The following is a 24496-nucleotide window of genomic DNA, read 5'->3' as shown; positions in this document are numbered from 1 at the left end:
TTCTCAATGCCATTTCACTATTCAGTAAAATAACGCAAGATTAAACTGGCAATTTCGATAGAGATGTGTGTAGAAATTAAAACTCAGTTAGTAGCTGAGAACTGCTTCAAATCCTCACGTGATTCTAATATTTACTGGGAAATAGGGCAGAGGATATCAGTGGGATATGGACAGAGTGCGAATGGTCAAATGTACCAGTGCTTATGTATCAGACCTTGGGCAGGTTATCTGGGGCATTGTGTGAATTGGGACTGGGACAGACTGTGAATGGACGGATGTCCCACTGTTACTGTATCAGACCGTGGGCAGGTTATCTGGGGCATTGTGTGAATTGGGAGTGGGACAGACTGTGAATGGACGGATGTCCCACTGTTACTGTATCAGACCGTGGGCAGGTTATCTGGGGCAGTGTGTGAATTGGGAGTGGGACAGACTGTGAATGGACGGATGTCCCACTGTTACTGTATCAGACCGTGGGCAGGTTATCTGGAGCATTGTGTGAATTGGGAGTGGGACAGACTGTGAATGGTCAAGTGTCCCACTGTTACTGTATCAGACCTTGGGCAGGTTATCTGGGGCATTGTGTGAATTGGGAGTGGGACAGACTGTGAATGGTCAAGTGTCCCACTGTTACTGTATCAGACCTTGGGCAGGTTATCTGGGGCATTGTGTGAATTGGGAGTGGGACAGACTGTGAATGGTCAAGTGTCCCACTGTTATTGTATCAGACCTTGGGCAGGTTATCTGGGGCACTGTGTGAATTGGGAGTGGGACAGACTGTGAATGGTCAAGTGTCCCACTGTTACTGTATCAGACCATGGGCAGGTTATCTGGGGCAGTGTGAATTGGGAGTGGGACAGACTGTGAATGGTCGTGTCCCACTGTTACTGTATCAGACCTTGGGCAGGTTATCTGGGGCATTGTGTGAATTGGGAGTGGGACAGACTGTGAATGGTCAAGTGTCCCACTGTTACTGTATCAGACCTTGGGCAGGTTATCTGGGGCATTGTGTGAATTGGGAGTGGGACAGACTGTGAATGGTCAAATGTCCCACTGTTACTGTATGAGACCTTGGGCAGGTTATCTGGGGCATTGTGTGAATTGGGAGTGGGACAGACTGTGAATGGTCAAGTGTCCCACTGTTACTGTATCAGACCATGGGCAGGTTATCTGGGGCATTGTGTGAATTGGGAGTGGGACAGACTGTGAATGGTCAAGTGTCCCACTGTTACTGTATCAGACCATGGGCAGGTTATCTGGGGCATTGTGTGAATTGGGAGTGGGACAGACTGTGAATGGTCAAGTGTCCCACTGTTATTGTATCAGACCTTGGGCAGGTTTTTAATTTTTTTTTATTCATTGATGGGATGTGGGCGTCGCTGGCTAGGCCTGCATTTAGTGCCCATCCCTAATTGCCCTTGAGAAGATGGTGGTGAGCCGCCTTCTTGAACTGCTGCAGTCCATACGGTGTAGGTACACCCACAATGCTGTTAGGAAGGGAGTTCCAGGATTTTGGCCCAGCGACAGTGAAGGAACGGCGATACAGGTCCAAGTCAGGATGGTGTGTGGCTTGGAGGGGAACTTGTAGGTGGTGATGTTCCCATGCGTCTGCTGCCCTTGTCCTTCTAAGTGGTAGAGGTCGGGGGTTTGGAAGGTGTTGTTGAAGGAGCTTTGGCGAGTTGCTGCAGTGCATCTTGTAGATGGTACACACTGCAGCCACAGTGCGCCGGTGGTGGAGGGAGTGAATGTTGAAGGTGGTGGATGGAGTGCCAATCAAGCGGGCTGCTTTATCCTGAATGGTGTCGAGCTTCTTGAGTGTTGTTGGAGCTGCACTCATCCAGGCAAGTGGAGAGTATTCCATCACACTCCTGACTTGTACCTTGTAGATGGTGGAAAGGCTTTGGGGAGTCAGGAGGTGAGACACTCACCGCAGAATTCCCAGCCTCTGGCCTGCTCTTGTAGCCACAGTATTTATATGGCTGGTCCAGTTCAGTTTCTGATCAATGGTAACCCCCAGGATGTTGATAGTGGGGGATTCAGCAATGGTAATGCCATTGAATGTCAAGGGGAGATGGTTAGAGTCTCGCTTGTTGGAGATGGTCATTGCCTGGCACTTGTGTGGTGCAAATGTTACTTGCCAGTTGTCAGCCCAAGTCTGAATGTTGTCCAGGTCTTGCTGCATATGGACACGGACTGCGTCAGTATCTGACGAGTCTCGAATGGTGCTGGACAGTGTGCAATCATCAGCGAACATCCCCACTTCTGACCTTATGATTGAGGGAAGGTCATTGATGAAACAGCTGAAGATGGTTGGGCCTAGGACACTGCCCTGAGGAACTCCTGCAGTGATGTCATGTGATTGAGATGAATGACCTCCAACAACCACAGCCAACTTCCTTTGTGCTAGGTATGATTCCAACCAATGGAGAGTTTTCCCCTTGATTCCCATTGACTTCAGTTTTGCTAGGGCTCCTTGATGCCACACTCGATCAAATGCTGCCTTGATGTCAAGGGCAGTCACTCTCACCTCACCTCTTGAGTTCAGCTCTTTTGTCCATGTTTGGACCAAGGCTGTAATGAGGTCAGGAGCTGAGTGGCCCTGGCGGAACCCAAACTGGGCGTCAGTTAGCAGGTTATTGCTGAGTAAGTGCTGCTTGATAGCACTGTCGACGACACCTTCCATCACTTTGCTGATGATTGAGAGTAGACTGATGGGACGGTAATTGGCCGGGTCGGATTTGTCCTGCTTTTTGTAGACAGGACATACTTGGGCAATTTTCCACATTGCCGGGTAGATGCCAGTGTTGTAGCTGTACTGGAACAGCTTGGCTCGGGGCGCAGCTAGTTCTGGAGCACAAGTCTTCAGTACTATTGCCGGAATGTTGTCAGGGCCCATAGCCTTTGCAGTATCCAGTGTCTTCAGCCGTTTCTTGACATCACGTGGAGTGAATTGAATGGGCTGAAGACTGGCATCTGTGATGCTGGGGACCTCAGGAGGAGGCCGAGATGGATCATCCACTCGGCACTTCTGGCTGAAGATAGTTGCAAATGCTTCAGCCTTGTCTTTTGCACTCACATGCTGGGCTCCACCATCATTGAGGATGGCGATATTTTTGGAGCCTCCTCCTGTTAACTGTTTAATTGTCCACCACCACTCACGACTGGATAGAGTCATAGAGTTTTACAGCACAGAAAGAGGCCCTTCGGCCCATCGTGTCTGCGCCGCCCATCCATCCCTGTCCAGTCTAATCCCATTTTCCAGCATTTGGTCCATAGCCTTGTATGCAATGGCATTTCAAGTGCTCATCCAAATGCTTCTTGAATGTTGTGAGGGTTCCTGCCTCTACCACCCTTTTAGGCATTGAGTTCCACATTCCAACCACCCTCTGGGTGAAAAAGTTCCTCCTCAAATCCCCTCTAAATCTCCTGCCCCTTACCCTGAATCTATGCCCCCTTGTTATTGACCCCCCTACTAAGGGGAAAAGTTCCTCTTTGTCTACCCTATCTATGCCCCTCATCATTTTGTACACCTCAATCAGGTCCCCCCTCAGCCTTCTTTGCTCCAAGGAAAACAACCCCAGCCTGTTTAGTCTTTCTTCATAGCTGAGGCGCTCCATCCCAGGTAACATCCTGGTGAATCTTCTCTGCACCCTCTCCAAAGCAATCACATCCTTCCTATAGTGAGGCGACCAGAACTGCACACAGTACTCCAGCTGTGGCCTCACCAGCGTTTTGTACAGCTCCATCATAACCTCCCTGCTCTTATATTCTATGCCTCGGCTAATGAAGGCAAGTATCCCATATGCCTTTTTAACCACCTTATCTACCTGTTCCGCTGCCTTCAGGGATCTATGTACATATACACCAAGGTCCCTCTGACCCTCTGTACTTCCTAGGGTCCTACCACTCATTGTGTATTCCCTTGCCTTATTTGTCCGTCCAAAATGCATCACCTCGCACTTTTCAGGGTTAAATTCCATTTGCCACTTTTCCGCCCATCTGACCAACCCGTTTATATCATCCTGTAGCCTGAGGCTTTCCTCCTCGCAATTTACCACCCCACCAATTTTTGTGTCATCTGCGAACTTACTGATCATACCTTTCACATTCTCATCCAAATCATTTATGTAGATCACAAACAACAAGGGATGTGGCAGGACTGCAGAGCTTTGATTTAATCCAATGGTTGTGAGATCGCTTAGCTCTGTCTATCGCATGTTGCTTCCGTTGTTTGGCATGCAAGTAGTCCTGTGTTGTAGCCTCACCAGGTTGACACCTCATATTTCGGTATGCCTGGTGCTGTTCACGGCATGCTCTCCTGCACTCTTCGTTAAACCAGGGTTGATCTCCCGGCTTAATGGTAATGGTAGAGTGAGGGATATGCCGGGCCATGAGGTTAGATTGTGGTTGAATACAATTCTGCTGCTGCTGATGGCCCACAGCACCTCATGGATGCCCAGTTTTCAGTTGCCAGATCTGTTCGAAATGTGTCCCATTTAGCACGGTGGTAGTGTCACACAACATGGTGGAGGGTATCCTCAACATGAAGACGGGACTTCGTCTCCACAAGGACTGTGCGGTTGTCTGGGATATTGTGTGAAATGGGAGTGGGACAGACTGTGAATGGACGGATGTTCTACTCTTACTGTATCAGACCTTGGGCAGGTTATCTGGGGCAGTGTGTGAATTGGGAGTGGGACAGACTGTGATTGGTCAAGTGTCCCACTGTTACTGTATCAGACCTTGGGCAGATTATCTGGGGCACTGTGTGAATTGGGAGTGGGACAGACTGTGATTGGTCAAGTGTCCCACTGTTACTGTATCAGACCTTGGGCAGGTTATCTGGGGCACTGTGTGAATTGGGAGTGGGACAGATTGTGAATGGTCAAGTGTCCCACTGTTACTGTATCAGACCTTGGGCAGGTTATCTGGGGCACTGTGTGAATTGGGAGTGGGACAGATTGTGAATGGTCAAGTGTCCCACTGTTACTGTATCAGACCTTGGGCAGGTTATCTGGGGCACTGTGTGAATTGGGAGTGGGACAGATTGTGAATGGTCAAGTGTCCCACTGTTACTGTATCAGACCTTGGGCAGGTTATCTGGGGCATTGTGTGAATTGGGAGTGGGACAGATTGTGAATGGTCAAGTGTCCCACTGTTACTGTATCAGACCTTGGGCAGGTTATCTGGGGCACTGTGTGAATTGGGAGTGGGACAGACTGTGAATGGTCAAGTGTCCCACTGTTACTGTATCAGACCTTGGGCAGGTTATCTGGGGCATTGTGTGAATTGGGAGTGGGACAGATTGTGAATGGACAGATGTTCCACTTGGCGTTCTATTTAACCATTAACTGAGCTTCCGACCCCATATCCTCTCCATCACAAAGTTTGCCTACTTCCACTTCTGCCATATTCTCAGTCTCCACCCATTCCTCAGCTCAGCTGCTGCTGTAACCCTCATCCGTACTCCTCGTTACTTCCGGACTCGACTATTCCAATGGTCTCCTGGCTGACCTCCCACCTTATACCCTCCATAAACAAGCTCATTTAACACTCTGCTGCCCATATCCGAATTCGCATCAATCCTGTTTACCCATTACCCATGGGCTAAATTGGCTCCCGGTCAGGCAACATCTGGACATAAACATTCTCATTCTTATTTTCGAATTGCTCCATGTCCAAGCCCCCTCGTTATCTCTGTAACCTCCTGCAGCCACACAATCCTCCAAGCTAACTGTGCTCCTCCAATTCACGCCCCTTGCACATACCAGGTTTACATCGTTCCATCATTGGCGAATGTGCTTCAGCTGCCAGGACGCTGAGTGCAGGAATTAGCACCCTTATCCTTTCCCTCCCTTAACAAAAGGTTCACTGAGAATGTCTCAGGGTTTGGGCAGCTTATCCAGTGTATTGTGTGCACTGAGAGGGACAGACTGTGAATAGACAGGAGGTTGATTGCTATTGTTTCATGAATTGCGCAGGTTATCTGGGGTATTGTGTGCACTGAGAGAGGGACAGACTGTGAATAGACAGGAGGTAGATTGCTGTTGTTTCATGTATTGTGCAGGTTATCTGGGGTATCGTGTGCACTGAGAGAGACAGACTGTGAATAGACAGGAGGCAGATTGCTATTGTTTCATGAATTGTGCATGTTATCTGGGGTATTTTGTGCACTGAGAGAGGGACAGACTGAATAGACAGGAGGTAGATTGCTATTGTTTCATGAATTGTGCAGCTTATCCAGTGTATTGTGTGCACTGAGAGAGGGACAGACTGTGAATAGACAGGAGGTAGATTGCTATTGTTTCATGAATTGTGCAGGTTATCTGGGGTATTGTGTGCACTGAGAGGGATAGACTGTGAATAGACAGGAGGTAGATTGCGATTGTTTCATGAATTGTGCAGGTTATCTGGGGTATTGTGTGCACTGAGAGGGACAGACTGAATAGACAGGAGGTAGATTGCTGTTGTTTCATGTATTGTGCAGGTTATCTGGGGTATTGTGTGCACTGAGAGAGGGACAGACTGTGAATAGACAGGAGGTAGATTGCTATTGTTTCATGTATTGTGCAGGTTATCTGGGGTATTGTGTGCACTGAGGGTGGGACAGACTGTGAATAGACAGGAGGTAGATTGCTTTTGTTTCATGTATTGTGCAGGTTATCTGGGGTATTGTGTGCACTGAGAGGGACAGACTGTGAGTAGACAGGAGGAAGATTGCTATTGTTTCATGAATTGTGCAGGTTATCTGGGGTACTGTGTGCACTGAGAGAGGGACAGACTGTGAATAGACAGGAGGTAGATTGCTATTGTTTCATGAATTGTGCAGGTTATCTGGGGTATTGTGTGCACTGAGAGGGACAGACTGTGAATAGACAGGAGGTAGATTGCTATTGTTTCATGAATTGTGCAGGTTATCTGGGGTATTGTGTGCACTGAGAGAGGGACAGACTGTGAATAGACAGGAGGTAGATTGCTATTGTTTCATGAATTGTGCAGGTTATCTGGGGTATTGTGTGCACTGAGAGGGACAGACTGTGAATAGACAGGAGGTAGATTGCTATAGTTTCATGAATTGTGCAGGTTATCTGGGGTATTGTGTGCACTGAGAGGGACAGACTGTGAATAGACAGGAGGTAGATTGCTGTTGTTTCATGAATTGTGCAGGTTATCTGGGGTATTGTGTGCACTGAGAGAGGGACAGACTGTGAATAGACAGGAGGTAGATTGCTATTGTTTCATGAATTGTGCAGGTTATCTGGGGTATTGTGTGCACTGAGAGGGACAGACTGTGAATAGACAGGAGGTAGATTGTTATTGTTTCATGTATTGTGCAGGTTATCTGGGGTATTGTGTGCACAGAGAGGGACAGACTGTGAATAGACAGGAGGTAGATTGCAATTGTTTCATGAATTGTGCAGGTTATCTGGGGTATTGTGTGCACTGAGAGAGGGACAGACTGTGAATAGACAGGAGGTAGATTGCTATTGTTTCATGAATTGTGCAGGTTATCTGGGATATTGTGTGCACTGAGAGAGGGACAGACTGTGAATAGACAGGAGGCAGATTGCTATTGTTTCATGTATTGTGCAGGTTATCTGGGGTATTGTGTGCACTGAGAAAGGGACAGACTGTGAATGGACAGGAGGTAGATTGCTATTGTTTCATGAATTGTGCAGGTTATCTGGGGTATTGTGTGCACTGAGAGAGGGACAGACTGTGAATAGACAGGAGGTAGATTGCTATTGTTTCATGAATTGTGCAGGTTATCTGGGGTATTGTGTGCACTGAGAGAGGGACAGACTGTGAATAGACAGGAGGTAGATTGCTATTGTTTCATGTATTTTGCAGGTTATCTGGGGTATTGTGTGCACTGAGAGAGACAGACTGTGAATAGACAGGAGGTAGATTGTTATTGTTTCATGAATTGTGCAGGTTATCTGGGGTATTGTGTGCACTGAGAGAGGGATGGACTGAATAGACAGGAGGTAGATTGCTATTGTTTCATGAATTGTGCAGGTTATCTGGGGTATTGTGTGCACTGAGAGAGGGACAGACTGTGAATAGACAGGAGGTAGATTGCTATTGTTTCATGTATTGTGCAGGTTATCTGGGGTATTGTGTGCACTGAGAGAGGGACAGACTGTGAATAGACAGGAGGTAGAATGCTATTGTTTCATGTATTGTGCAGGTTATCTGGGGTATTGTGTGCACCGAAAGAGGGACAGACTGTGAATAGACAGGAGGTAGATTGCTATTGTTTCATGTATTGTGCAGGTTATCTGGGGTATTGTGTAGGTTATCTGGGGTATTGTGTGCACTGAGAGCGGGACAGACTGTGAATAGACAGGAGGTAGATTGCTATTTCATGAATTGTGCAGGTTATCTGGGGTATTGTGTGCACTGAGAGGGACAGACTGTGAATAGGCAGGAGGTAGATTGCTATTGTTTCATGAATTGTGCAGGTTATCTGGGGTATTGTGTGCACTGAGAGAGGGACAGACTGTGAATAGACAGGAGGTAGATTGCTATTGTTTCATGTATTGTGCAGGTTATCTGGGGTATTGTGTGCACTGAGAGAGGGACAGACTGTGAATAGACAGGAGGAAGATTGCAAGTGTTTCATGAATTGTGCAGGTTATCTGGGGTATTGTGTGCACTGAGAGGGACAGACTGTGAATAGACAGGAGGTAGATTGCTATTGTTCCATGAATTGTGCAGGTTATCTGGGGTATTGTGTGCACTGAGAGGGACAGACTGTGAATAGACAGGAGGTAGATTGCTATTGTTTCATGAATTGTGCAGGTTATCTGGGATATTGTGTGCACTGAGAGAGGGACAGACTGTGAATAGACAGGAGGTAGATTGCTATAGTTTCATGAATTGTGCAGGTTATCTGGGGTATTGTGTGCACTGAGAGGGACAGACTGTGAATAGACAGGAGGTAGATTGCTATAGTTTCATGAATTGTGCAGGTTATCTGGGGTATTGTGTGCACTGAGAGAGGGACAGACTGTGAATAGACAGGAGGTAGATTGCTATTGTTTCATGAATTGTGCAGGTTATCTGTGGTATTGTGTGCACTGAGGGACAGACTGTGAATAGACAGGAGGTAGATTGCTATTGTTTCATGAATTGTGCAGGTTATCTGGGGTATTGTGTGCACTGAGAGGGACAGACTGTGAATAGACAGGAGGTAGATTGCTATTTCATGAATTGTGCATGTTATCTGGGGTATTGTGTGCACTGAGAGAGGGACAGACTGTGAATAGACAGGAGGTAGATTGCTATTGTTTCATGAATTGTGCAGGTTATCTGGGGTATTGTGTGCACTGAGAGGGACAGACTGTGAATAGACAGGAGGTAGATTGCTATTGTTTCATGAATTGTGCAGCTTATCTGGGGTATTGTGTGCACTGAGAGAGGGAAAGACTGTGAATAGACAGGAGGTAGATTGCTTCTGTTTCATGAATTGTGCAGGTTTTCTGGGGTATTGTGTGCACTGAGAGAGGGACAGACTGTGAATAGACAGGCGGTAGATTGCTATTGTTTCATGAATTGTGCAGGTTATCTGGGGTATTGTGTGCACTGAGAGGGACAGACTGTGAATAGACAGGAGGTAGATTGCTATTGTTGCAAGAATTGTGCAGGTTACCTGGGGTATTGTGTGTACTGAGAGGGGCAGACTGTGAATAGACAGGAGGTAGATTGCTATTGTTTCATGAATTGTGCAGGTCATCTGGGGTATTGTGTGCACTGAGAGCGACAGACTGTGAATAGACAGGAGGTAGATTGCTATTGTTTCATGTATTGTGCAGGTTTTCTGGGGTATTGTTTGCACTGAGAGGGACAGACTGTGAATAGACAGGAGGTAGATTGCTATTGTTTCATGAATTGTGCAGGTTATCTGGGGTACTGTGTGCACTGAGAGGGACAGACTGTGAATAGACAGGAGGTAGATTGCAAGTGTTTCATGAATTGTGCAGGTTATCTGGGGTATTGTGTGCACTGAGAGGGACAGACTGTGAATAGACAGGAGGTAGATTGCTATTGTTCCATGAATTGTGCAGGTTATCTGGGGTATTGTGTGCACTGAGAGAGGGACAGACTGTGAATAGACAGGAGGTAGATTGCTATTGTTTCATGAATTGTGCAGGTTATCTGGGATATTGTGTGCACTGAGAGAGGGACAGACTGTGAATAGACAGGAGGTAGATTGCTATAGTTTCATGAATTGTGCAGGTTATCTGGGGTATTGTGTGCACTGAGAGGGGGACAGACTGTGAATAGACAGGAGGTAGATTGCTATTGTTTCATGTATTGTGCAGGTTATCTGGGGTATTGTGTAGGTTATCTGGGGTATTGTGTGCACTGAGAGCGGGACAGACTGTGAATAGACAGGAGGTAGATTGCTATTTCATGAATTGTGCAGGTTATCTGGGGTATTGTGTGCACTGAGAGGGACAGACTGTGAATAGGCAGGAGGTAGATTGCTATTGTTTCATGAATTGTGCAGGTTATCTGGGGTATTGTGTGCACTGAGAGAGGGACAGACTGTGAATAGACAGGAGGTAGATTGCTATTGTTTCATGTATTGTGCAGGTTATCTGGGGTATTGTGTGCACTGAGAGAGGGACAGACTGTGAATAGACAGGAGGAAGATTGCAAGTGTTTCATGAATTGTGCAGGTTATCTGGGGTATTGTGTGCAGTGAGAGGGACAGACTGTGAATAGACAGGAGGTAGATTGCTATTGTTCCATGAATTGTGCAGGTTATCTGGGGTATTGTGTGCACTGAGAGGGACAGACTGTGAATAGACAGGAGGTAGATTGCTATTGTTTCATGAATTGTGCAGGTTATCTGGGATATTGTGTGCACTGAGAGAGGGACAGACTGTGAATAGACAGGAGGTAGATTGCTATAGTTTCATGAATTGTGCAGGTTATCTGGGGTATTGTGTGCACTGAGAGGGACAGACTGTGAATAGACAGGAGGTAGATTGCTATAGTTTCATGAATTGTGCAGGTTATCTGGGGTATTGTGTGCACAGAGAGGGACAGACTGTGAATAGACAGGAGGTAGATTGCTATTGTTTCATGAATTGTGCAGGTTATCTGTGGTATTGTGTGCACTGAGGGACAGACTGTGAATAGACAGGAGGTAGATTGCTATTGTTTCATGAATTGTGCAGGTTATCTGGGGTATTGTGTGCACTGAGAGGGACAGACTGTGAATAGACAGGAGGTAGATTGCTATTTCATGAATTGTGCATGTTATCTGGGGTATTGTGTGCACTGAGAGAGGGACAGACTGTGAATAGACAGGAGGTAGATTGCTATTGTTTCATGAATTGTGCAGGTTATCTGGGGTATTGTGTGCACTGAGAGGGACAGACTGTGAATAGACAGGAGGTAGATTGCTATTGTTTCATGAATTGTGCAGCTTATCTGGGGTATTGTGTGCACTGAGAGAGGGAAAGACTGTGAATAGACAGGAGGTAGATTGCTTCTGTTTCATGAATTGTGCAGGTTATCTGGGGTATTGTGTGCACTGAGAGGGACAGACTGTGAATAGACAGGAGGTAGATTGCTATTGTTGCAAGAATTGTGCAGGTTACCTGGGGTATTGTGTGTACTGAGAGGGACAGACTGTGAATAGACAGGAGGTAGATTGCTATTGTTTCATGAATTGTGCAGGTCATCTGGGGTATTGTGTGCACTGAGAGCGACAGACTGTGAATAGACAGGAGGTAGATTGCTATTGTTTCATGTATTGTGCAGGTTTTCTGGGGTATTGTTTGCACTGAGAGGGACAGACTGTGAATAGACAGGAGGTAGATTGCTATTGTTTCATGAATTGTGCAGGTTATCTGGGGTACTGTGTGCACTGAGAGGGACAGACTGTGAATAGACAGGAGGTAGATTGCAAGTGTTTCATGAATTGTGCAGGTTATCTGGGGTATTGTGTGCACTGAGAGGGACAGACTGTGAATAGACAGGAGGTAGATTGCTATTGTTCCATGAATTGTGCAGGTTATCTGGGGTATTGTGTGCACTGAGAGAGGGACAGACTGTGAATAGACAGGAGGTAGATTGCTATTGTTTCATGAATTGTGCAGGTTATCTGGGATATTGTGTGCACTGAGAGAGGGACAGACTGTGAATAGACAGGAGGTAGATTGCTATAGTTTCATGAATTGTGCAGGTTATCTGGGGTATTGTGTGCACTGAGAGGGACAGACTGTGAATAGACAGGAGGTAGATTGCTATAGTTTCATGAATTGTGCAGGTTATCTGGGGTATTGTGTGCACAGAGAGGGACAGACTGTGAATAGACAGGAGGTAGATTGCTATTGTTTCATGAATTGTGCAGGTTATCTGTGGTATTGTGTGCACTGAGGGACAGACTGTGAATAGACAGGAGGTAGATTGTTATTGTTTCATGTATTGTGCAGGCTAGCTGGGGTATTGTGTGCACTGAGAGATGGACAGACTGAATAGACAGGAGGTAGATTGCTATTGTTTCATGAATTGTGCAGGTTATCTGGGGTATTGTGTGCACTGAGAGGGACAGACTGTGAATAGACAGGAGGTAGATTGCTATTTCATGAATTGTGCATGTTATCTGGGGTATTGTGTGCACTGAGAGAGGGACAGACTGTGAATAGACAGGAGGTAGATTGCTATTGTTTCATGAATTGTGCAGGTTATCTGGGGTATTGTGTGCACTGAGAGGGACAGACTGTGAATAGACAGGAGGTAGATTGCTATTGTTTCATGAATTGTGCAGCTTATCTGGGGTATTGTGTGCACTGAGAGGGAAAGACTGTGAATAGACAGGAGGTAGATTGCTTCTGTTTCATGAATTGTGCAGGTTATCTGGGGTATTGTGTGCACTGAGAGAGGGACAGACTGTGAATAGACAGGCGGTAGATTGCTATTGTTTCATGAATTGTGCAGGTTATCTGGGGTATTGTGTGCACTGAGAGGGACAGACTGTGAATAGACAGGAGGTAGATTGCTATAGTTTCATGTATTGTGCAGGTTATCTGGGGTATTGTGTGCACTGAGAGAGGGACAGACTGTGAATAGACAGGAGGTAGATTGCTATTGTTTCATGAATTGTGCAGGTTATCTGGGGTATTGTGTGCACTGAGAGGGACAGACTGTGAATAGACAGGAGGTAGATTGCTATTGTTTCATGAATTGTGCAGGTTATCTGGGGTATTGTGTGCACTGAGAGAGGGACAGACTGTGAATAGACAGGAGGTAGATTGCTATTGTTTCATGTATTGTGCAGGTTATCTGGGGTATTGTGTGCACTGAGAGAGGGACAGACTGTGAATAGACAGGAGGTAGATAGCTATTTCATGTATTGTGCAGGTTATGTGGGGTATTGTGTGCACTGAGAGAGGGACAGACTGTGAATAGATAGGAGGTAGATTGCAATTGTTTCATGAATTGTGCAGGTTATCTGGGGTATTGTGTGCACTGAGAGGGAGAGACTGTGAATAGACAGGAGGTAGATTGCTATTTCATGAATTGTGCAGGTTATCTGGGGTATTGTGTGCACTGAGAGAGGGTCAGACTGTGAATAGACAGGAGGTAGATTGCTATTGTTTCATGTATTGTGCAGGTTATCTGGGCTATTGTGTGCACTGAGAGAGGGTCAGACTGTGAATAGACAGGAGGTAGATTGCTATTGTTTCATGTATTGTGCAGGTTTTCTGGGGTATTGTGTGCACTGAGAGAGGGACAGACTGTGAATAGACAGGAGGTAGATTGCTATTGTTTCATGAATTGTGCAGGTTATCTAGGGTATTGTGTGCACTGAGAGGGACAGACTGTGAATAGACAGGAGGTAGACTGCTATTGTTTCATGTATTGTGCAGGTTATCTGGGGTATTGTTTGCACTGAGAGGGACAGACTGTGAATAGACAGGATGTAGATTGCTATTGTTTCATGAATTGTGCAGGTTATCTGGGGTACTGTGTGCACTGAGAGGGACAGACTGTGAATAGACAGGATGTAGATTGATATTGTTTCATGTATTGTGCAGGTTATCTGGGGTATTGTGTGCACTGAGAGGGACAGACTGTGAATAGGCAGGAGGTAGATTGCTATTGTTTCATGTATTGTGCAGGTTATCTGGGGTATTGTGTGCACTGAGAGAGGGACAGACTGTGAATAGACAGGAGGTAGATTGCTATTGTTTCATGTATTGTGCAGGTTATCTGGGGTATTGTGTGCACTGAGTGAGGGACAGACTGTGAATAGACAGGAGGTAGATTGCTATTGTTTCATGAATTGTGCAGGTTATCTGGGGTATTGTGTGCACTGAGAGAGGGACAGACTGTGAATAGACAGGAGGTAGATTGCTATTGTTTCATGAATTGTGCAGGTTATTTGTGGTATTGTGTGCACTGAGAGAGGGACAGACTGTGAATAGACAGGAGGTAGATTGCTATTGTTTCATGAATTGTGCAGGTTAACTGGGCTATTGTGTGTCTGAGAGGGACAGAGTGTGAATAAACAGGAGGTAGATTGCTATTGTTTCATGAATTGTGCAGGTTATCTGGGGTATTGTGTGCACTGAGAGAGGGACAGACTGTGAATAGACAGGAGGTAGATTGCTATTGTTTCATGAATTGTGCAGATTATCTGGGTATTGTGTGCACTGAGGGACAGACTGTGAATAGACAGGCGGTAGATTGCTATTGTTTCATGAATTGTGCAGGTTATTTGGGGTATTGTGTGCACAGAGAGGGACAGACTGTGAATAGACAGGAGGTAGATTGCTATTGTTGCATGTATTGTGCAGGTTATCTGGGGTATTGTGTGCACTGAGAGAGGGACAGACTGTGAATAGACAGGAGGTAGATTGCTATTGTTTCATGTATTGTGCAGGTTATCTGGGGTATTGTGTGCACTGAGGGACAGACTGTGAATAGACAGGAGGTAGATTGCTATTTCATGTATTGTGCAGGTTATCTGGGGTATTGTGTGCACTGAGAGAGGGACAGACTGTGAATAGACAGGAGGTAGATTGCTATTGTTTCATGAATTGTGCAGGTTATCTGGGGTATTGTGTGCACTGAGAGGGACAGATTGTGAATAGACAGGAGGTAGATTGCTATTGTTTCATGTATTGTGCAGGTTATCTGGGGTATTGTGTGCACTGAGAAGGACAGACTGAATAGACAGGAGGTAGATTGCTATTGTTTCATGAATTGTGCAGGTTATTTGGGGTATTGTGTGCACTGAGAGGGACAGACTGTGAATAGACAGGAGGTAGATTGCTATTGTTTCATGTATTGTGCAGGTTATCTGCGGTATTGTGTGCACTGAGAGAGGGACAGACTGTGAATAGACAGGAGGTAGATTGCTATTGCTTCATGGATTGTGCAGGTTATCTGGGGTATTGTGTGCAGAGAGAGAGGGACAGACTGTGAATAGACAGGAGGCAGATTGCTATTGTTGCAAGAATTGTGCAGGTTACCTGGGGTATTGTGTGTACTGAGAGGGACAGACTGTGAATAGACAGGAGGTAGATTGCTATTGTTTCATGAATTGTGCAGGTCATCTGGGGTATTGTGTGCACTGAGAGAGGGACAGACTGAATAGACAGGAGGTAGATTGCTATTGTTTCATGAATTGTGCAGGTTATCTGGGGTATTGTGTGCACTGAGAGCGACAGACTGTGAATAGACAGGAGGTAGATTGCTATTGTTTCATGTATTGTGCAGATTATCTGGGGTATTGTGTGCACTGAGAGAGGGACAGACTGTGAATAGACAGGAGGTAGATAGCTATTTCATGTATTGTGCAGGTTATGTGGGGTATTGTGTGCACTGAGAGAGGGACAGACTGTGAATAGATAGGAGGTAGATTGCAATTGTTTCATGAATTGTGCAGGTTATCTGGGGTATTGTGTGCACTGAGAGGGAGAGACTGTGAATAGACAGGAGGTAGATTGCTATTTCATGAATTGTGCAGGTTATCTGGGGTATTGTGTGCACTGAGAGAGGGTCAGACTGTGAATAGACAGGAGGTAGATTGCTATTGTTTCATGTATTGTGCAGGTTATCTGGGCTATTGTATGCACTGAGAGAGGGTCAGACTGTGAATAGACAGGAGGTAGATTGCTATTGTTTCATGTATTGTGCAGGTTTTCTGGGGTATTGTGTGCACTGAGAGAGGGACAGACTGTGAATAGACAGGAGGTAGATTGCTATTGTTTCATGAATTGTGCAGGTTATCTAGGGTATTGTGTGCACTGAGAGGGACAGACTGTGAATAGACAGGAGGTAGACTGCTATTGTTTCATGTATTGTGCAGGTTATCTGGGGTATTGTTTGCACTGAGAGGGACAGACTGTGAATAGACAGGATGTAGATTGCTATTGTTTCATGAATTGTGCAGGTTATCTGGGGTACTGTGTGCACTGAGGGACAGACTGTGAATAGACAGGATGTAGATTGATATTGTTTCATGTATTGTGCAGGTTATCTGGGGTATTGTGTGCACTGAGAGGGACAGACTGTGAATAGGCAGGAGGTAGATTGCTATTGTTTCATGTATTGTGCAGGTTATCTGGGGTATTGTGTGCACTGAGAGAGGGACAGACTGTGAATAGACAGGAGGTAGATTGCTATAGTTTCATGAATTGTGCAGGTTATCTGGGGTATTGTGTGCACTGAGAGGGACAGACTGTGAATAGACAGGAGGTAGATTGCTGTTGTTTCATGAATTGTGCAGGTTATCTGGGGTATTGTGTGCACTGAGAGAGGGACAGACTGTGAATAGACAGGAGGTAGATTGCTATTGTTTCATGAATTGTGCAGGTTATCTGGGGTATTGTGTGCACTGAGAGGGACAGACTGTGAATAGACAGGAGGTAGATTGTTATTGTTTCATGTATTGTGCAGGTTATCTGGGGTATTGTGTGCACAGAGAGGGACAGACTGTGAATAGACAGGAGGTAGATTGCAATTGTTTCATGAATTGTGCAGGTTATCTGGGGTATTGTGTGCACTGAGAGAGGGACAGACTGTGAATAGACAGGAGGTAGATTGCTATTGTTTCATGAATTGTGCAGGTTATCTGGGATATTGTGTGCACTGAGAGAGGGACAGACTGTGAATAGACAGGAGGCAGATTGCTATTGTTTCATGTATTGTGCAGGTTATCTGGGGTATTGTGTGCACTGAGAAAGGGACAGACTGTGAATGGACAGGAGGTAGATTGCTATTGTTTCATGAATTGTGCAGGTTATCTGGGGTATTGTGTGCACTGAGAGAGGGACAGACTGTGAATAGACAGGAGGTAGATTGCTATTGTTTCATGAATTGTGCAGGTTATCTGGGGTATTGTGTGCACTGAGAGAGGGACAGACTGTGAATAGACAGGAGGTAGATTGCTATTGTTTCATGTATTTTGCAGGTTATCTGGGGTATTGTGTGCACTGAGAGAGACAGACTGTGAATAGACAGGAGGTAGATTGTTATTGTTTCATGAATTGTGCAGGTTATCTGGGGTATTGTGTGCACTGAGAGAGGGATGGACTGAATAGACAGGAGGTAGATTGCTATTGTTTCATGAATTGTGCAGGTTATCTGGGGTATTGTGTGCACTGAGAGAGGGACAGACTGTGAATAGACAGGAGGTAGATTGCTATTGTTTCATGTATTGTGCAGGTTATCTGGGGTATTGTGTGCACTGAGAGAGGGACAGACTGTGAATAGACAGGAGGTAGAATGCTATTGTTTCATGTATTGTGCAGGTTATCTGGGGTATTGTGTGCACCGAAAGAGGGACAGACTGTGAATAGACAGGAGGTAGATTGCTATTGTTTCATGTATTGTGCAGGTTATCTGGGGTATTGTGTAGGTTATCTGGGGTATTGTGTGCACTGAGAGCGGGACAGACTGTGAATAGACAGGAGGTAGATTGCTATTTCATGAATTGTGCAGGTTATCTGGGGTATTGTGTGCACTGAGAGGGACAGACTGTGAATAGGCAGGAGGTAGATTGCTATTGTTTCATGAATTGTGCAGGTTATCTGGGGTATTGTGTGCACTGAGAGAGGGACAGACTGTGAATAGACAGGAGGTAGATTGCTATTGTTTCATGTATTGTGCAGGTTATCTGGGGTATTGTGTGCACTGAGAGAGGGACAGACTGTGAATAGACAGGAGGAAGATTGCAAGTGTTTCATGAATTGTGCAGGTTATCTGGGGTATTGTGTGCACTGAGAGGGACAGACTGTGAATAGACAGGAGGTAGATTGCTATTGTTCCATGAATTGTGCAGGTTATCTGGGGTATTGTGTGCACTGAGAGGGACAGACTGTGAATAGACAGGAGGTAGATTGCTATTGTTTCATGAATTGTGCAGGTTATCTGGGATATTGTGTGCACTGAGAGAGGGACAGACTGTGAATAGACAGGAGGTAGATTGCTATAGTTTCATGAATTGTGCAGGTTATCTGGGGTATTGTGTGCACTGAGAGGGACAGACTGTGAATAGACAGGAGGTAGATTGCTATAGTTTCATGAATTGTGCAGGTTATCTGGGGTATTGTGTGCACTGAGAGAGGGACAGACTGTGAATAGACAGGAGGTAGATTGCTATTGTTTCATGAATTGTGCAGGTTATCTGTGGTATTGTGTGCACTGAGGGACAGACTGTGAATAGACAGGAGGTAGATTGCTATTGTTTCATGAATTGTGCAGGTTATCTGGGGTATTGTGTGCACTGAGAGGGACAGACTGTGAATAGACAGGAGGTAGATTGCTATTTCATGAATTGTGCATGTTATCTGGGGTATTGTGTGCACTGAGAGAGGGACAGACTGTGAATAGACAGGAGGTAGATTGCTATTGTTTCATGAATTGTGCAGGTTATCTGGGGTATTGTGTGCACTGAGAGGGACAGACTGTGAATAGACAGGAGGTAGATTGCTATTGTTTCATGAATTGTGCAGCTTATCTGGGGTATTGTGTGCACTGAGAGAGGGAAAGACTGTGAATAGACAGGAGGTAGATTGCTTCTGTTTCATGAATTGTGCAGGTTTTCTGGGGTATTGTGTGCACTGAGAGAGGGACAGACTGTGAATAGACAGGCGGTAGATTGCTATTGTTTCATGAATTGTGCAGGTTATCTGGGGTATTGTGTGCACTGAGAGGGACAGACTGTGAATAGACAGGAGGTAGATTGCTATTGTTGCAAGAATTGTGCAGGTTACCTGGGGTATTGTGTGTACTGAGAGGGGCAGACTGTGAATAGACAGGAGGTAGATTGCTATTGTTTCATGAATTGTGCAGGTCATCTGGGGTATTGTGTGCACTGAGAGCGACAGACTGTGAATAGACAGGAGGTAGATTGCTATTGTTTCATGTATTGTGCAGGTTTTCTGGGGTATTGTTTGCACTGAGAGGGACAGACTGTGAATAGACAGGAGGTAGATTGCTATTGTTTCATGAATTGTGCAGGTTATCTGGGGTACTGTGTGCACTGAGAGGGACAGACTGTGAATAGACAGGAGGTAGATTGCAAGTGTTTCATGAATTGTGCAGGTTATCTGGGGTATTGTGTGCACTGAGAGGGACAGACTGTGAATAGACAGGAGGTAGATTGCTATTGTTCCATGAATTGTGCAGGTTATCTGGGGTATTGTGTGCACTGAGAGAGGGACAGACTGTGAATAGACAGGAGGTAGATTGCTATTGTTTCATGAATTGTGCAGGTTATCTGGGATATTGTGTGCACTGAGAGAGGGACAGACTGTGAATAGACAGGAGGTAGATTGCTATAGTTTCATGAATTGTGCAGGTTATCTGGGGTATTGTGTGCACTGAGAGGGGGACAGACTGTGAATAGACAGGAGGTAGATTGCTATTGTTTCATGTATTGTGCAGGTTATCTGGGGTATTGTGTAGGTTATCTGGGGTATTGTGTGCACTGAGAGCGGGACAGACTGTGAATAGACAGGAGGTAGATTGCTATTTCATGAATTGTGCAGGTTATCTGGGGTATTGTGTGCACTGAGAGGGACAGACTGTGAATAGGCAGGAGGTAGATTGCTATTGTTTCATGAATTGTGCAGGTTATCTGGGGTATTGTGTGCACTGAGAGAGGGACAGACTGTGAATAGACAGGAGGTAGATTGCTATTGTTTCATGTATTGTGCAGGTTATCTGGGGTATTGTGTGCACTGAGAGAGGGACAGACTGTGAATAGACAGGAGGAAGATTGCAAGTGTTTCATGAATTGTGCAGGTTATCTGGGGTATTGTGTGCAGTGAGAGGGACAGACTGTGAATAGACAGGAGGTAGATTGCTATTGTTCCATGAATTGTGCAGGTTATCTGGGGTATTGTGTGCACTGAGAGGGACAGACTGTGAATAGACAGGAGGTAGATTGCTATTGTTTCATGAATTGTGCAGGTTATCTGGGATATTGTGTGCACTGAGAGAGGGACAGACTGTGAATAGACAGGAGGTAGATTGCTATAGTTTCATGAATTGTGCAGGTTATCTGGGGTATTGTGTGCACTGAGAGGGACAGACTGTGAATAGACAGGAGGTAGATTGCTATAGTTTCATGAATTGTGCAGGTTATCTGGGGTATTGTGTGCACAGAGAGGGACAGACTGTGAATAGACAGGAGGTAGATTGCTATTGTTTCATGAATTGTGCAGGTTATCTGTGGTATTGTGTGCACTGAGGGACAGACTGTGAATAGACAGGAGGTAGATTGCTATTGTTTCATGAATTGTGCAGGTTATCTGGGGTATTGTGTGCACTGAGAGGGACAGACTGTGAATAGACAGGAGGTAGATTGCTATTTCATGAATTGTGCATGTTATCTGGGGTATTGTGTGCACTGAGAGAGGGACAGACTGTGAATAGACAGGAGGTAGATTGCTATTGTTTCATGAATTGTGCAGGTTATCTGGGGTATTGTGTGCACTGAGAGGGACAGACTGTGAATAGACAGGAGGTAGATTGCTATTGTTTCATGAATTGTGCAGCTTATCTGGGGTATTGTGTGCACTGAGAGAGGGAAAGACTGTGAATAGACAGGAGGTAGATTGCTTCTGTTTCATGAATTGTGCAGGTTATCTGGGGTATTGTGTGCACTGAGAGGGACAGACTGTGAATAGACAGGAGGTAGATTGCTATTGTTGCAAGAATTGTGCAGGTTACCTGGGGTATTGTGTGTACTGAGAGGGACAGACTGTGAATAGACAGGAGGTAGATTGCTATTGTTTCATGAATTGTGCAGGTCATCTGGGGTATTGTGTGCACTGAGAGCGACAGACTGTGAATAGACAGGAGGTAGATTGCTATTGTTTCATGTATTGTGCAGGTTTTCTGGGGTATTGTTTGCACTGAGAGGGACAGACTGTGAATAGACAGGAGGTAGATTGCTATTGTTTCATGAATTGTGCAGGTTATCTGGGGTACTGTGTGCACTGAGAGGGACAGACTGTGAATAGACAGGAGGTAGATTGCAAGTGTTTCATGAATTGTGCAGGTTATCTGGGGTATTGTGTGCACTGAGAGGGACAGACTGTGAATAGACAGGAGGTAGATTGCTATTGTTCCATGAATTGTGCAGGTTATCTGGGGTATTGTGTGCACTGAGAGAGGGACAGACTGTGAATAGACAGGAGGTAGATTGCTATTGTTTCATGAATTGTGCAGGTTATCTGGGATATTGTGTGCACTGAGAGAGGGACAGACTGTGAATAGACAGGAGGTAGATTGCTATAGTTTCATGAATTGTGCAGGTTATCTGGGGTATTGTGTGCACTGAGAGGGACAGACTGTGAATAGACAGGAGGTAGATTGCTATAGTTTCATGAATTGTGCAGGTTATCTGGGGTATTGTGTGCACAGAGAGGGACAGACTGTGAATAGACAGGAGGTAGATTGCTATTGTTTCATGAATTGTGCAGGTTATCTGTGGTATTGTGTGCACTGAGGGACAGACTGTGAATAGACAGGAGGTAGATTGTTATTGTTTCATGTATTGTGCAGGCTAGCTGGGGTATTGTGTGCACTGAGAGATGGACAGACTGAATAGACAGGAGGTAGATTGCTATTGTTTCATGAATTGTGCAGGTTATCTGGGGTATTGTGTGCACTGAGAGGGACAGACTGTGAATAGACAGGAGGTAGATTGCTATTTCATGAATTGTGCATGTTATCTGGGGTATTGTGTGCACTGAGAGAGGGACAGACTGTGAATAGACAGGAGGTAGATTGCTATTGTTTCATGAATTGTGCAGGTTATCTGGGGTATTGTGTGCACTGAGAGGGACAGACTGTGAATAGACAGGAGGTAGATTGCTATTGTTTCATGAATTGTGCAGCTTATCTGGGGTATTGTGTGCACTGAGAGGGAAAGACTGTGAATAGACAGGAGGTAGATTGCTTCTGTTTCATGAATTGTGCAGGTTATCTGGGGTATTGTGTGCACTGAGAGAGGGACAGACTGTGAATAGACAGGCGGTAGATTGCTATTGTTTCATGAATTGTGCAGGTTATCTGGGGTATTGTGTGCACTGAGAGGGACAGACTGTGAATAGACAGGAGGTAGATTGCTATAGTTTCATGTATTGTGCAGGTTATCTGGGGTATTGTGTGCACTGAGAGAGGGACAGACTGTGAATAGACAGGAGGTAGATTGCTATTGTTTCATGAATTGTGCAGGTTATCTGGGGTATTGTGTGCACTGAGAGGGACAGACTGTGAATAGACAGGAGGTAGATTGCTATTGTTTCATGAATTGTGCAGGTTATCTGGGGTATTGTGTGCACTGAGAGAGGGACAGACTGTGAATAGACAGGAGGTAGATTGCTATTGTTTCATGTATTGTGCAGGTTATCTGGGGTATTGTGTGCACTGAGAGAGGGACAGACTGTGAATAGACAGGAGGTAGATAGCTATTTCATGTATTGTGCAGGTTATGTGGGGTATTGTGTGCACTGAGAGAGGGACAGACTGTGAATAGATAGGAGGTAGATTGCAATTGTTTCATGAATTGTGCAGGTTATCTGGGGTATTGTGTGCACTGAGAGGGAGAGACTGTGAATAGACAGGAGGTAGATTGCTATTTCATGAATTGTGCAGGTTATCTGGGGTATTGTGTGCACTGAGAGAGGGTCAGACTGTGAATAGACAGGAGGTAGATTGCTATTGTTTCATGTATTGTGCAGGTTATCTGGGCTATTGTGTGCACTGAGAGAGGGTCAGACTGTGAATAGACAGGAGGTAGATTGCTATTGTTTCATGTATTGTGCAGGTTTTCTGGGGTATTGTGTGCACTGAGAGAGGGACAGACTGTGAATAGACAGGAGGTAGATTGCTATTGTTTCATGAATTGTGCAGGTTATCTAGGGTATTGTGTGCACTGAGAGGGACAGACTGTGAATAGACAGGAGGTAGACTGCTATTGTTTCATGTATTGTGCAGGTTATCTGGGGTATTGTTTGCACTGAGAGGGACAGACTGTGAATAGACAGGATGTAGATTGCTATTGTTTCATGAATTGTGCAGGTTATCTGGGGTACTGTGTGCACTGAGAGGGACAGACTGTGAATAGACAGGATGTAGATTGATATTGTTTCATGTATTGTGCAGGTTATCTGGGGTATTGTGTGCACTGAGAGGGACAGACTGTGAATAGGCAGGAGGTAGATTGCTATTGTTTCATGTATTGTGCAGGTTATCTGGGGTATTGTGTGCACTGAGAGAGGGACAGACTGTGAATAGACAGGAGGTAGATTGCTATTGTTTCATGTATTGTGCAGGTTATCTGGGGTATTGTGTGCACTGAGTGAGGGACAGACTGTGAATAGACAGGAGGTAGATTGCTATTGTTTCATGAATTGTGCAGGTTATCTGGGGTATTGTGTGCACTGAGAGAGGGACAGACTGTGAATAGACAGGAGGTAGATTGCTATTGTTTCATGAATTGTGCAGGTTATTTGTGGTATTGTGTGCACTGAGAGAGGGACAGACTGTGAATAGACAGGAGGTAGATTGCTATTGTTTCATGAATTGTGCAGGTTAACTGGGCTATTGTGTGTCTGAGAGGGACAGAGTGTGAATAAACAGGAGGTAGATTGCTATTGTTTCATGAATTGTGCAGGTTATCTGGGGTATTCTGTGCACTGAGAGAGGGACAGACTGTGAATAGACAGGAGGTAGATTGCTATTGTTTCATGAATTGTGCAGATTATCTGGGGTATTGTGTGCACTGAGGGACAGACTGTGAATAGACAGGCGGTAGATTGCTATTGTTTCATGAATTGTGCAGGTTATTTGGGGTATTGTGTGCACAGAGAGGGACAGACTGTGAATAGACAGGAGGTAGATTGCTATTGTTGCATGTATTGTGCAGGTTATCTGGGGTATTGTGTGCACTGAGAGAGGGACAGACTGTGAATAGACAGGAGGTAGATTGCTATTGTTTCATGTATTG

At 45.4% G+C, this 24496-nt stretch overlaps 1 protein-coding gene across 1 annotated transcript in view; it reads right to left on the bottom strand.

The window, feature by feature from the left end:
* Positions 1-24496, bottom strand: part of LOC147082213 (NACHT, LRR and PYD domains-containing protein 3-like) — a 278082-nt gene that overhangs the window by 10199 nt on the left and 243387 nt on the right. The gene's annotated exons all lie outside the window — the stretch shown is intronic.

Source organism: Somniosus microcephalus, unplaced genomic scaffold (genome assembly GCF_052327205.1).
Source record: "Somniosus microcephalus isolate GS21.2 unplaced genomic scaffold, FLI_Smic_1.0 scaffold143, whole genome shotgun sequence".
NCBI lineage: Eukaryota > Metazoa > Chordata > Chondrichthyes > Squaliformes > Somniosidae > Somniosus > Somniosus microcephalus.
Note: the sequence above shows the minus strand (reverse complement) of the source record. Positions and strands in the feature narration are given on the sequence as shown.